Raw genomic sequence first — 13069 nt, 5'->3', positions numbered from 1 at the left:
TTTGAGCCTTTTTCTTTGAAGCTTTTAATTTGGACAAAATGTGTTAGTAAAGAAAACTGTAATCAAACGGGACTTTTAATACGAGACGTAAAATGAGAGCATACCTAGACACAGGTATGCTTTCTTATTTATTCTTTTAGTAGGTTTTGAGTCTGAACTTTAATGCAAATGGAGGTATTTTCCTTACAATGAATAGTTCTAGAAAACTGCCATGGTCAAAACAGGGAAGCAATTCCGTGATACACAATGCTTCCAGACATACTCTACTTTGGCCTTAACACGTAGAGGCAAACTCTTACAGATCTGAATACTGACACTCACCATCTTAAATAAATTATATAATCTTAGCTTTAACGTGCTACGATTAACAAAATTTTCATGTTCAATTTCAATCTTGGAAGTGTTTACAGTAAGTATACAGATTGCATGGAAAGTATTTTAGAACAAACATTTTATTCACTTATTAATTTGTAGAGTTTCTGTCTGTGTTCATGTGGGTTTTCAACAGGAGCTCCTTTCCTCCTGTCTCCCAAAGCAAATCTGATGCTTCTTGGCCTCCCGGGGTCTCCTCGTGACCTGTGACCTGGCTGCAACGCGGAGTGGGATAAGAAACAGCTATTGACAGTGACTAAATGTGTGCAAAATGCAGGCAAGTACTTTAGGTGGTGGATGTAAAACTCATATTCATTGTAGAGTGAAAACTACAAGTAGAATAATCTGCTCCAAGTTGACTGCTTGTTGGCTTAATTGTGAAATTTCCCCAGACCCCCTGGCTGCTCTGCGGCTCTCACTTTTAATCTAGGGAGGCAAACATAGCACAGGCATGACTGAGCCCAGCTATACTGTGCTGAGCAGAGCTGTGCAGCTGGGAAGGTGGGTTGGGCCCGATATGGAGCAAAGCTGTGCAGGTGAGAAGGCATTCTGGACCCGGCACTGAGCAGCTTTGTGGCTGAGATGCTGAACTGGGCCTGGTACTGAGCAGAGCTGAGAACGCAGGCTCAGTTTTGTACTGAGAAGCTGCCCGTCATTCTCTTCTCTCAGACACTATGCGTCTCTCAGCGAAAAGCCTTTTCCTCGCCACATAACCACAAGAAGCTTCTGCTCTGTCACAGCACAAGCTGTTGCTGCAATGGTTTCTAGTCTACCTAGTCTAGTCTAACAGAGAAGTCTGAGACTTCACTATTTCCCTCTTCTAGGCAAAATAAATGGTCTGTAGCCCACAGAGGCAGAGAGGCAGGGTGAGCAGTTGACTCTGAATGACAAGCCAGTCAAAACAAATAGTCTATCACAAGTAGAAGCAGACAACACATGCCCAGCTTTTTGCTTTGAATGTGCACTGTGGGCATCCTCAAAATCAGAAGTTATTGAGAGTTCAAAGTCCTTCCCTGTGTCTCCAGTTGTAACCAATTCATTAATGCCACTAATGCTTAAGGCAAACAGATTTCTAAAAAACATAGCTTTATACTTAAGCACCAGGCACTGGCAACTGTTAATGATTTGATCATTCTTCCCCCACTGTTGAATCTTATTTTTATTATTAAATCTACTGCCCTCAGTGCTCAAGATTCTGCCTCAATTCTGCCCAGAGGCCACCTCCTACAGACAGCGGCACAGAACTGACACTCTGCAGTCTATCAAAACAAGCTGGACTGCTCAGCATCAGTGTGTCAGCATCCATATCTCAAGTAAGAAGAAAAGCTGAGGAGGTCGTTCAGCCCCTTTTCACCATTCTGTGGCCAGCACTGGCCTAAGAACCTCAATGAGCTGTTCCATGACCACCATCACATGAATCAAAAGCTCGCGTGCACGTTTCTTTTTGCAAAAGTAATCATTTAGACTATGAACCTGAAGTCTGAAAATAAACACAGTGACTTTTGGCATGCTCAAGGGAATGACAGAACCCGCACAGAGCAACATATGTACACGCATGTGAACATTAATGCAGATGCACACATCTACATTTTTTGTGCAAAGCTGGTGGAAACTTATCCAAGAAGGCCCATGGCTGTAATGTCCGCTACAGGTGCCTCTACCAACTACTGACTCAAGGTGGGGAGGGTGAATAACTGGAACCAATCATTTTATATTTAATATTTATAATTAATTTATGAGGATCTGTAGGATTTTGTACTGTAAGACATTTTTACATTATGATTACATTTTACATTATGATTTCGTACTCTAACACAAACTGACAAACTCGAAGGGGGGTGAATACTTTTGATAGCCACTGTATTGTTAATTTAAGACCACTGAGGTAATTTTCCATTCACTCCTCACTCCACACCCTTACTACATCAAAATGAAACACTGTACAGGAAGAAAATAGACCTGAGACAGATATTTTAAGCACTTTTGGAAGGTGCCATTTGATGTGAATTTTACAATGTATTGACATTTCTCCATGCTTTGGGAGCTACTGCCTTTTCAGAGACATTTCCTTCAGTTTTAGCTCCAGCATACATTTGTGCTTCCATACTTGTAAGGACCCCTATTGACTCACATGCTATTTACGATTCTATACTCCTCCAAAATGAAACCCAACACATGGGCTAAAGCAGACCTTAAATAAGTAGACTTGGTATTTTTAGATTCTTATTTGTTTATAAACTAATCACCTCATCACCAGTCATCAGAATGCTTGTTCTGTCTTTGTGGGCATTACTATATTTGTGAAGACCACACCTGACAACCGGAAAGAAGACGTTGGTCTCCTCACTGGCAGCTCCTGGGCACTGTATCACTCTGTCAGCTCTTGCCAGGACACTTTGCTGATACTTGAATATACTCACGGACAAGCAGAATATCAAGAATATCGTTGAAGACGGTGTTAATAGAATGTGAGGAGAAAACATCCTTACTGTTGGGTTCATGGTGTGGTATAGTAGCCTCCGTAAAAAGAGTAAGGGAAAACTGGTCAGGATTGTTAAATAGTAAAATAACTGGTTGATCACAAAAACAGCTTAAAGAGCTGTATTAAGCTGTGCAGAAATGCAATATATCGTTGATGACCACTCCCAATCTCTTCACATTTTCAACTGCTGCAGTGATGGAGGTGTTTTAGAATACCCATAGCCAAGGAAAATGGATACATTTTATTCCATGTGCAATCGGTGTATTAAACACAGCTAAGTGACTGTTTCCTGTATGAAGCTAGCGGATTAATGTAATGTTAATGTAATATGGGCAGAGTGTGATGTGTGCATATGTATTGTTGCATGGATAGAATTACTGTTTCTTTTTAATGTGCATTTATTTATGTTGAGCTTTATTTGGTTTTTGTATTTTTTTTACGGTGATGGCTCAGGCAAATTTCCACCCTTTTGGGTGGACAACAAAATTATATAATAATTCTGTAACGAAAATATATCTTACTTTCAAGATGTTCTTGCATTTTTCTTTCTTTCTTTTAAAGGGCCAGATCAGATTTTAGGCCTTAAAATACATGGACACCCACAATTTACACAGATTTCTTCTTAGTTTTCCCAATCATGACCCAGTGATCTTTTTCACTATTTCAATCTGAAACAGTCCCCAGAGCTGTCCCAAGGATTTTGTATACTCAGATCAAATCCCTCAAATTCATTTGCTCTAGACTCCAGAGATTTAGTCCTTATAATACAATTCCCTGAGACAAGGCATCCTTCTTGCTGTTCTTCTTTGAACACATCCTAAGTCGGTAGTATAATTTTTTATGGTATGAAACTGAATACAATATTCTAATTGAGGTCTTAACAGTGTTTTGTCGAGTTTGAGCATAACTTCCCTCGATTTAAATTTCACTCATTTTACTATGGACCCAAGCATTCTGTTTGCTTTTTTATTGCTTCCCCACATTGTCTGGATGAGGGCATAGAAGAACCTACATATACACCCAGATCCCTTTCATGTGCAGCTTCCTGCAATTCAGAATGAACCATGTGATACATTACGTTCCTACATCCTGCATGGATCGCTTTGCACTTATCAACATTGAATTTCATTTGCCCAGTGTCAGTCCAATCCCTCATTTTGTCTGAATTGTTTTGCAATAGCCTTGCTGGTGTTCCTGCTTGCCACCCCTCCTGTTATGTGTCATATAAAAATGTAACTCGTTTGCCAATGAATCCAAATCATTGACGTACTGTGAATTAGAAAGAGTTCAAAACATCTCTATACATCCCTGCAATATAATTCTGCTTCTGTCCACCCAAATAGTAGTTGTGCTCCTTAAGCTGAAACATTGATTGCTGTCTGTTTACCAGTTCTCAATCCATGCGCACATTTTACCTTAGTTCATTTGGAAACATTTCTGTGTGAAACACAAAGCAAACGTGTGCATAGTAGTCTAAACAGTCTTACCAATGCACTCTATATTTGTTAACTCAGCTTTCCTCTATTTGTCTTCCAGACTGTCTACTGTATGCCCTACCATTGTGTTGGTCTTTGGAATAGCTTTGCCACATAGCCAGAATATGTACACAACAGCACCTAATTCCTGTATCAAATGAGCTTCAGATGAATGTCTTTACTGGCAAAACCACTCAGAACATTACACATCTGAGCTAAAGGCCTGGTCCCAGTGTGTTAAAACTTTGTCAGGCTTTCCCTCCTTGTTTGGAAGACGCTGGCATTCCACCTGCAGAAGCCAGTGAAGAAGCTGTGGGGTTGGACCTTGGGATACGTGGTGCCCCCTTTGGCATGTTGCTGTAGATGACAGCAGAGGGAGTTATGGGTTGCAAAGTGGGAAACAGGAAGCCCAGGCTTCTGTCAGTTCGAAATTAAAACTAGGGAGACAGAAAGGAACCAAAAGAGAAAAACTGAGGCTTTCAAAAAAGACAGTGAGGCAGAGAGGCAGAGAGTGAGAGGGAAAAAGACAGAGTGACAAAGCGAGGGGGAAGAGAGAGAAAGTTAACAATGCAAACTCTCTGCCAGGGAGGGAGGGAAGTCAGGTGTCTCAGGGAAATTCACTTCCTGTTTCCATATGAAGTCATATCCTCCACAGGGAGAAGCAACAGATTTGTTATAGGACATGAACCTAGCCTAATTTGAAATGTCTTACTCTTGATAATACTGCTGTGGTAATCCAGTTGAAACATTTTGTTTCAGATAAATGAGGTATACATGTCAATTTTTTGCCCTGACCTTTTCCGGCCTGATCTTAGCTGAAAAAAGAGATGATGGCTTTGAGTAATAGCTGCTATCTGCAATTTTGTACCAATCCTACTCAGAGTGTTACAAAAGCCATGTTGCTTATTAGCAATAACAGCTAGCACTGAAAAATAATCCCAAGGACAGTTTTACATTTGGCAGTTATTGCTGAGATAATAAGCAGTAACTGCCAGTAAGAAAACTGCTACTGAAGTGCCTAGAGTAACATAGGGCCAGTGTGCGTGAGTGGTTAATTTCACATGAGGTGACGATATGCATGCATGTTTGGGTGAAAAGCTTGAGACAAGCTGTTTGTAACTGGAATATAAGGCCCCAGACAATTACAGAAGAAATTGCACTTACACATTAAGAGCAAGACAGAAATCTTGCGTCCATTTTCAAACAGAGATTCTAATTTCATGTCAAAATCTTCCTTATCTGGTGCCATTTGCTTTTGTAACAGTAAGATACTATACAGTATGCAAATGAAAAAGTTAGTTATGGTACTGTAGCCTGTGCTCAGGTATTGCATACCAGGGCACAGGGATATTTTTGATTGAGGCTTGGTTGCAGCCTACGGTTTCCAAAGGTCAGGTGACCAGTATGACAACATATTGAATCCTCCTCTTTTTCCCCACTTACTAGCTGCAACAGATTCCTCTCGGAAATGAAACAACTCTTCTTATTTTTTTAATACAATTTAGATTTGCTGTTTGCAGCTCATATACACACTACACCTAATTTGGAATCTCTGTCTGAGCCTTTATATCCCAGCTGACAGGAATGCCTCTTCTACCCACACAAAAACATGAGCAACCACAGATAGCTGCTACTGATATGCCCCTCCATGAAGCTACAGTATTCATCTTCTGATTCACAGTCATTTACAGGGGACTCAGCACTATTTGGAAGAGTGTCACAGACATCACTGCAGGCCTGCAGATGCTTGGCAAGTCGCAAAGGTCACTGTTTCTCCAGGAGCCAAGAGAGGTCTGGCTAGCTAATCCCAATCCTACCACTGGCTGTAAGGAGCCAATCAGGAGCTGCTGCTTGAGGGATCCTGGTCAGACTCAGGCTTGAACCTGTGACATCTAAATTATAGAAATCATTCTGTGCGCCCACATGTAGTTACCTGTTCATTCCTCATCCATTCAAGAATTACTCAGGCAGCCATATGCATGCTATGTTAAATATGTATAGCTGCCCCATCTTCACAAAATCAGAAAAGAAGAGATTAGGGGGGAGGGCACTAGGTATATACCCGATGCACATGATACTGTAAGAGAAGCACTAAGTGGGAGGGCGGCTGTGAAGGGCGTTAATAAAGCCCAGCTGTATACCAGTATCAAGATGAATTCACAAAGTGAGTGAAAATGCACAGAGGTGTCGACAATGAAGAGGACAATGGCACAGCCAGAGTACAGGAGGCCTGAGAACTCCAGAGAACACAGCATGGCAGCCACAATGGTGACCAGAAGGCACCTGAAACAGTGGGACTGGATCCTGGCGGGATCTCGTCAGCACATCTCTGTCAGATGAAGGATATTGGTGTTTGCTGGAACTATAGCTAAAACACAATTACTGGAAAAACAAGAAACATAGTCTTATTGTATACCTTTTTTAGAATTTTAGAAGTACAGTAGGTCTAACAGTCAACAGAATAAGAAACACATTTCCACATTGCCTTATTTTGGTTACTTTTCCAAAATTCTGCAATGTTAAATGATAGATTGATGATAGATGCATAGCACACTCTTTCACAAGCTCAAATTCTCACTCACACTCACTTCTTTGAACAATGTCTTGAAATGTGAAGTTTGGTCAATGATTTCTGAGAAAGCAAATCTGACACCATTATGTTTAAATGTTGAGTGCCTTTCATTGAGTGATATTGCTAGCTATGGCTAGAAATGCACTTGTAAATTTCAACTTTTCTGCTCACAAATGTCCCTGACATTCACTGTCACCAAGCACTCCTGGTCAGTTGTAAAGTGAATTTTGAAAAACACTTTCCAGGAACATGGCAGTGAGACTGACACAGCAGTTCCATATTTATCACATGAAGTACATGCTGGAAGGGAGAGCTGTTCAGTGTTAGTTCACAACAAACATGTTGGTTCTGCACCCTAGGAAAAGAGCATGGATTTGTTTGTCGCTGTGTCGTTTGTCGTTTGTTACTGAAGGGTTAAAACACTTCATTTTTAAATCGGACTTTATTTTATATTTTTCTACCAGACATTTCTCACCCTATCCACCCCCTCAATTCCTGTCTCTTTGTCACAAAACAAGGCCAAACACTGTCCACTGTAACACCCCCCACCCCCTTCCTTCCTTTGCAGCTGGGGTCTAAAGAAAGGAAGTGACCTCGTGAGGAAACAGGATGTGATGCTTCACAGTGGCCGCAATCACCTCACTGCTCATCTACTAGCTATCCGTCTGCCTCTTTCTCCCTCCTAGTTTTCCATTTTTAAGGAGTGGGAATTCTCTTTTTTCACTTATTTCCCACTATTTTATAAGTACCTCTGAAATTTTTTAAAAAAGAATAAAAAAACAGTTTTGCCAGATTGCAAAGGGCAGCAGTACAGTAGTTGTTTGATGTATCTGACCATGACACTTTCAGCCAGCCCCTCCACCTCTTAACCCACCTTACAAGCCAATGAAGGGGCATTGATGCCATATCACCCCCAACAACCAAACACAGCTTGAACCTTTCTACTAACACTCAGCAAATCTACATTCCATCTTGCTCATTCATGGGTTTCTTGCACTGAGAAAATGAACAGGTATACTGGGAAAATTAGCCAAGTTCTATATGAAGAACTTTATTGACTTGGTAACCTCCTGGAACATAAAGAAATGATTCTCTTCAGGGTATAGATAAATTGCATGTTTTTATTTGGTAATGGTTCAGCTTGACCAGGTTCATGCCTCACAAAGCCACCACACGAGGTATTAGGCATTAATTAGGCAAGCAGAAGTAGAACTGGGCGATAATTCGATAACGATAATTATCGCTTTATAATTTTCCTCTATATAATTTTAACAAAAGTTCGATAAATGTTTGATATACAGTATATGTTTATGCTTTGCGTATGCACACAAAATACTTGCGCATGTGCACTAATGCGTGTGCATGTTGCAGACCGGACAGGTAACGGATTTGTTTAATGTTTCTGCTGTTTGGCAAGTGTTTGTCGTGTTCTTAAAATAAAAAGTTGTTTAATTTACCAATTAACTGTCTGGTTTCTTCAACTTTCACTCAGGAGAAAAAATCTGCTTTTAAACTTGAAAGAAATAATGATTTGACATTTATCGTGATAATTATCGATATCGACTGATATGAAAATTTTTATTGTGATAATGTTTTTGGCCATATCGCCCAGCCCTAAGCAGAAGTGACTGAGAACAATGCACCATGACAGAGCAGGCTGTGGGGACCCATGGCAAACCAATACGCTCAACACTGTTGAGATGCAATGGTAGCCACAGCTAAGAGGATGTTCCTTGACTTACCTGCTTAGGTAAAGATTTCAGGTCAAATCAGTTTAGGCAGGGTAGTTATTGAACAGTTGTGAGAAGAGTGGTAAAAGAAACTGAATGAACTCATTAGTGGACTCCAGATTCTGATTTTCAGTCATTATTTTTGCTGGTAAATATGTGCATGTGACGGAATGATCCAGGTAAACAGCAGCACTGAAAATGAGGTGCATGACTAAGTTACTTCCCGGCACATGTGGGTGTAGCCTACTTACGCTGGTCTACTTTTCATATTTGCTTTTGTGTCATCGGCAACCTAGAAACTCCACCACACAGAGAAACGTTAAAGAAATGTCCACCTCCCAAACATTTAAACCTTGTGATATGCTTGTGAAATGGCTATGAGCAGAAAAAGGGCAAAAAACACTTTGAATACATCTGGACTGTTTCAAGTAAACTTCCACTTTATGGGAATGTCTGGGTCATGTCACTTGCCGACTGTGACTGAGGTTGAGATTCTCATGTGGTGTCACATTATTGGCTGAGGCAGGGTGGGATTAGCTGACCATGGATCTCTGGGCTCTTAACAACATTGTAACCCCTGTGGCCATTGGCAGTGATATACAGTAGTACCTTTAGGTTAGGACACACCACTCCAGTAGTTAGCACTGTTTCTCTGTGGCTGGGGCCCAGGATGTGTTAATGAGGATGTGTCTGCCTACACTTTCTCATTCTCCCATGTACTGTATGTGATCACAGGGATCAAAGGTGCATGCAGCGATATGAAGATCCCAAAAATGGGGATTCCATATAGGATGAGTAAGACAAAAATGAATCAGCCTGGCCTAAAACATCTTTGTCCCTGAATAACAGGCCGGATGGAACTCACTTCAAGGTCATGGTGAAGCATTTCAGACTTCCACAAGTATGAGCACCACAACAATGACTAACATAAAAGTATCATTTCTTTGTTTTCCATCAGAGACAAAAAGTATACTGTTGTAACTCCATTATGTCTTGTGACAAAGCTGTTGGCAGCACTAATCTCAGTTTACTGGCACAGGTTGTGATGAGGGAGGGGGATAAGAGCTCACTTCCTCACAGACACTACTGCTGTAGGCGAGGTGTCAAGCAAACGCAAGACTCACTGCAGCCTCTCAGCAATGACACCCACTACAGCACCCACAGTATCTCTCCCTGACAAAGCGTAGAGACTCAGAGCTGAAGTACATTCATAGTGAAGAGAATAAGCCCTTGATTCTGCACTGGTTTGAAGTGGAACAAGATAAACATCACCTCAAACATGCCCTGGGTTGTTCCTATGTGATTCAAGGACTCAAGAAAAAGTCTAATACAGTATGTAAACAGTTAAAAGAAGAATAATCAACATTCTGAAACCTTTTCTTGATACATGTCCACATATTGCTACAGCTGTCCAAGTCAGATGCTGGTATATCCTGGCATACAGTACATTTGACCCTGTAATTAGTAAGTCCAGTATCTTTCAAGACACCAGCTTGCCTTCCTACACCATGATTGTGCACTGAAAGTTGGGTGTTTAACATCTATAATTACTTCCACCTGCTTCAGAAAAATCTATAGGCACTTCCAAGACATCAAGGTTTGGAGAAATGCTTCTAGCAGCTGCAGTGGCATCAGCCTCCAGGGCCCTGCTCACTACTGCCACACTGAACACCAACCAACCTCTTAAAGAAATAGGGGTTGTCTTCTCATTTCCATCATCTTGCAGTTCTTCCTGCTTGTGGTATTTGACAAGGCCGCAGACCCAATGTCTTCCATATCTAACTGATCTAACTGTGCACAACAGCAGGTAATGACAACAGTCAATGGATTCAATACACTGGACTGAAGTGCTTGCAGTTGCTGAAACACTACTGATCAAAAGGCAAGTCACTCTTGTGATGCTGGTTCAAAAGCCACAACCCTGCACGAATAAATTGTTGTATTATTCCCATCAAGATGAGAAAGACATGTATTCTTGGGTGTGATTTGATAATGAAAAATATGGCATAGATCAGAGACTAGCTGTGTTTTTATTTTTCTCCCACATAAAACCACAGGACCCAATTTTAGTCCAATCAATGGCTAAAAAAAACAGAATGGATTTGATCTTCCCTGGCAATCTATGTCAGCATTTATGCAGTACAGTGCATAGAAATCTTCCTATAGCCAAGATGCAGAGCGTGGAAATATTTTTGGTCTTGCCAATTTTATATTAGCAACATATCACTGGTAGAGCTGCTTTACTTCAAGAAACTTGAATCTCAATTTCAGCCTCTTTTTCCAGCCTCCTCTCAGGGTACTGCTACTGAGTAAGGGTATGAAATAACAGTCATTTCTACCTGACTATTACACATGGATTTGATTTTCCCCAGCAATCTATGTCAGTGTCCATGCAAAAATAGTGGTTTTGTGACTAAGAAGTAAGATACCTCAGCACGGATTATCATATTCTGCCAAGGACCAGTCAAAATGTTCAAACTCAACTTGAAAAACATGGCTCCTACCCAGTTTCTTAAGGAGTCTGGATTTTTGTGAATTAATGTCTTAGTAAATGTACCTAACTGATAAGCACATTACAACGTCTTGAAAAACAAATTGGTTGGGAGATTGAGAGATCACTATTGCTACCGGCACTAACAGCATGCTTTACTGCATCAGTAGTTAAACACTAAAGTGTTAACATTTTAATGTCAGTGGCTGCAATTGTGATTGTCATCAGCCTCCATTTGACGGACAAAATATTTTGAACTCTGGCAAAGTGATTTGAACAGGCTGACAACATCAATGCTAAGGCAAAACCGTCAAGAAGAATAAGACTCCTCCTACAGTGAATTACTGTAAGATTCTTTCTGGAGTGTAGTGTAGTGGCAAAGCGAAATGCATGTTGTGGAATTTGCTTAGTGCATAAAACTCTTACTGTATTCTGCCACTGTTGAACCAAAACCGTGTCCTGTTCTCTCATTATCGTGCCGCTGTGGAGTTGATCTTAAATGAGATTCCTCCTGTTCTTTAGGACCTGTAGGTCTGGGGGGATTGTAGCCCTCCGTACAAGAGCTGGGCACCTTTATGCTTCACAGGCTCTCTAAGATGTAGCTAGAACTGAATTCACTATTACAGGTGGATTTGGAGGTATTCTGCCCATTGCAGCCTGGATTTGTCTTTGATGTTCTTAGATATAATCCCAGGTATTTGACTTCAAACTGCTACACCACATTACAGTTAGGAGCTCAGGCAGTTTAAATGGCATGCAGTGCGTAGGCTTAAAGTCTGTGACTTGCATTCTTCCTCCATGCTATACTGATTTATCTTCCCAGTGTGGAACTCTTTGCATTTATGGGCATTTATTCCTACTTGCAACACAGTTGACCGTGTCTGCATCTCATCGGGATCTGCTTTCATCCTGACGTCACTCTGATACTGTGTCCACCCCTGTCCGCCTGGCTGATACCCAGATTAAATGCTGCTGGGTATCTAACATCAATATTTAGACATGCCTTGTTATTTGTAACTGGCACAGTACCATGGCAGTGCTTTACAGTAATGTATACAGACAGAGCAAAGAGTGTTTTTACATGCTTCAGATACCCCAAGGAAACAGCAGGGTACTTCATACTCTGCTAGACAGAACAAAACACTTTCTCAGGGGTCTGAATGTGAGGGGGGTAGCTGTGGATTGTACAGTACTGTATATATCACTGACACTGACAGGATCGTGGCTCACACTGTATTCTTGACCATATATAACGCCATTGCTACTACACTTTTCTTTTAAAAAAAATGGAAAAATGAACTATTTTGTTGAAAAGGAATAGAAATAAACTGTTCACACTGACTTGATTTAAGATCCTGAATGTTTTATGTGACCCTGGAGCAACATTACTGAGGTGTAATACTATAAATATTTTTTCTGACTACTGACAAGTTTAATTGTTACAGTAAAACGTGGTTGGTTCACATGCAGTTAAAGCTTTTCCTGCAGTTCATACAGTTAACAAATGCAGATAAACTCTGAGAAAGTCCTGCTTCTATTTGGAATTTTTACATCACACCAAAGATCCAGTGTATATCCATTGACAAAAGATGGATAAAATGTCAGGACAGACATATATATTTTAAAAATAATTGCTAAACTATGTTTGCTAAGAATTTGTACCTATTTCTTGTCCCTTTGCAGCCTACACATGCTGACACAGCTACCCACCTGAACTACTAAAGAATATGTCATGGTTTTAAAAGCATCAACAGTTCCTGTTGTAGTGAAACAAGACATCAACACAGAAACGAATTCACTACACTTTCAAACTCAGTATTGAGTGTACTGAAATAACTAGACATGCCATTCAAATCAATTGCTTCTCACTCTCTCTGGTACATCACTGGAAATTAAAAGTAAACAAGTACAGTATACACTCACAGCATGTTAGCACTTTAATCAAAT

At 40.6% G+C, this 13069-nt stretch overlaps 1 protein-coding gene across 9 annotated transcripts in view; it reads right to left on the bottom strand.

Annotated features, from left to right (window-relative positions):
• Positions 1–13069, bottom strand: part of yrk (Yes-related kinase) — a 64938-nt gene that overhangs the window by 50368 nt on the left and 1501 nt on the right. The window lies entirely within an intron of this gene.

Source organism: Lepisosteus platostomus, chromosome 13 (assembly GCF_059453375.1).
Source record: "Lepisosteus platostomus isolate fLepPlt1 chromosome 13, fLepPlt1.hap1, whole genome shotgun sequence".
Classification (NCBI taxonomy): domain Eukaryota; kingdom Metazoa; phylum Chordata; class Actinopteri; order Semionotiformes; family Lepisosteidae; genus Lepisosteus; species Lepisosteus platostomus.
This window is presented reverse-complemented; position numbering and strand designations above follow the sequence as displayed.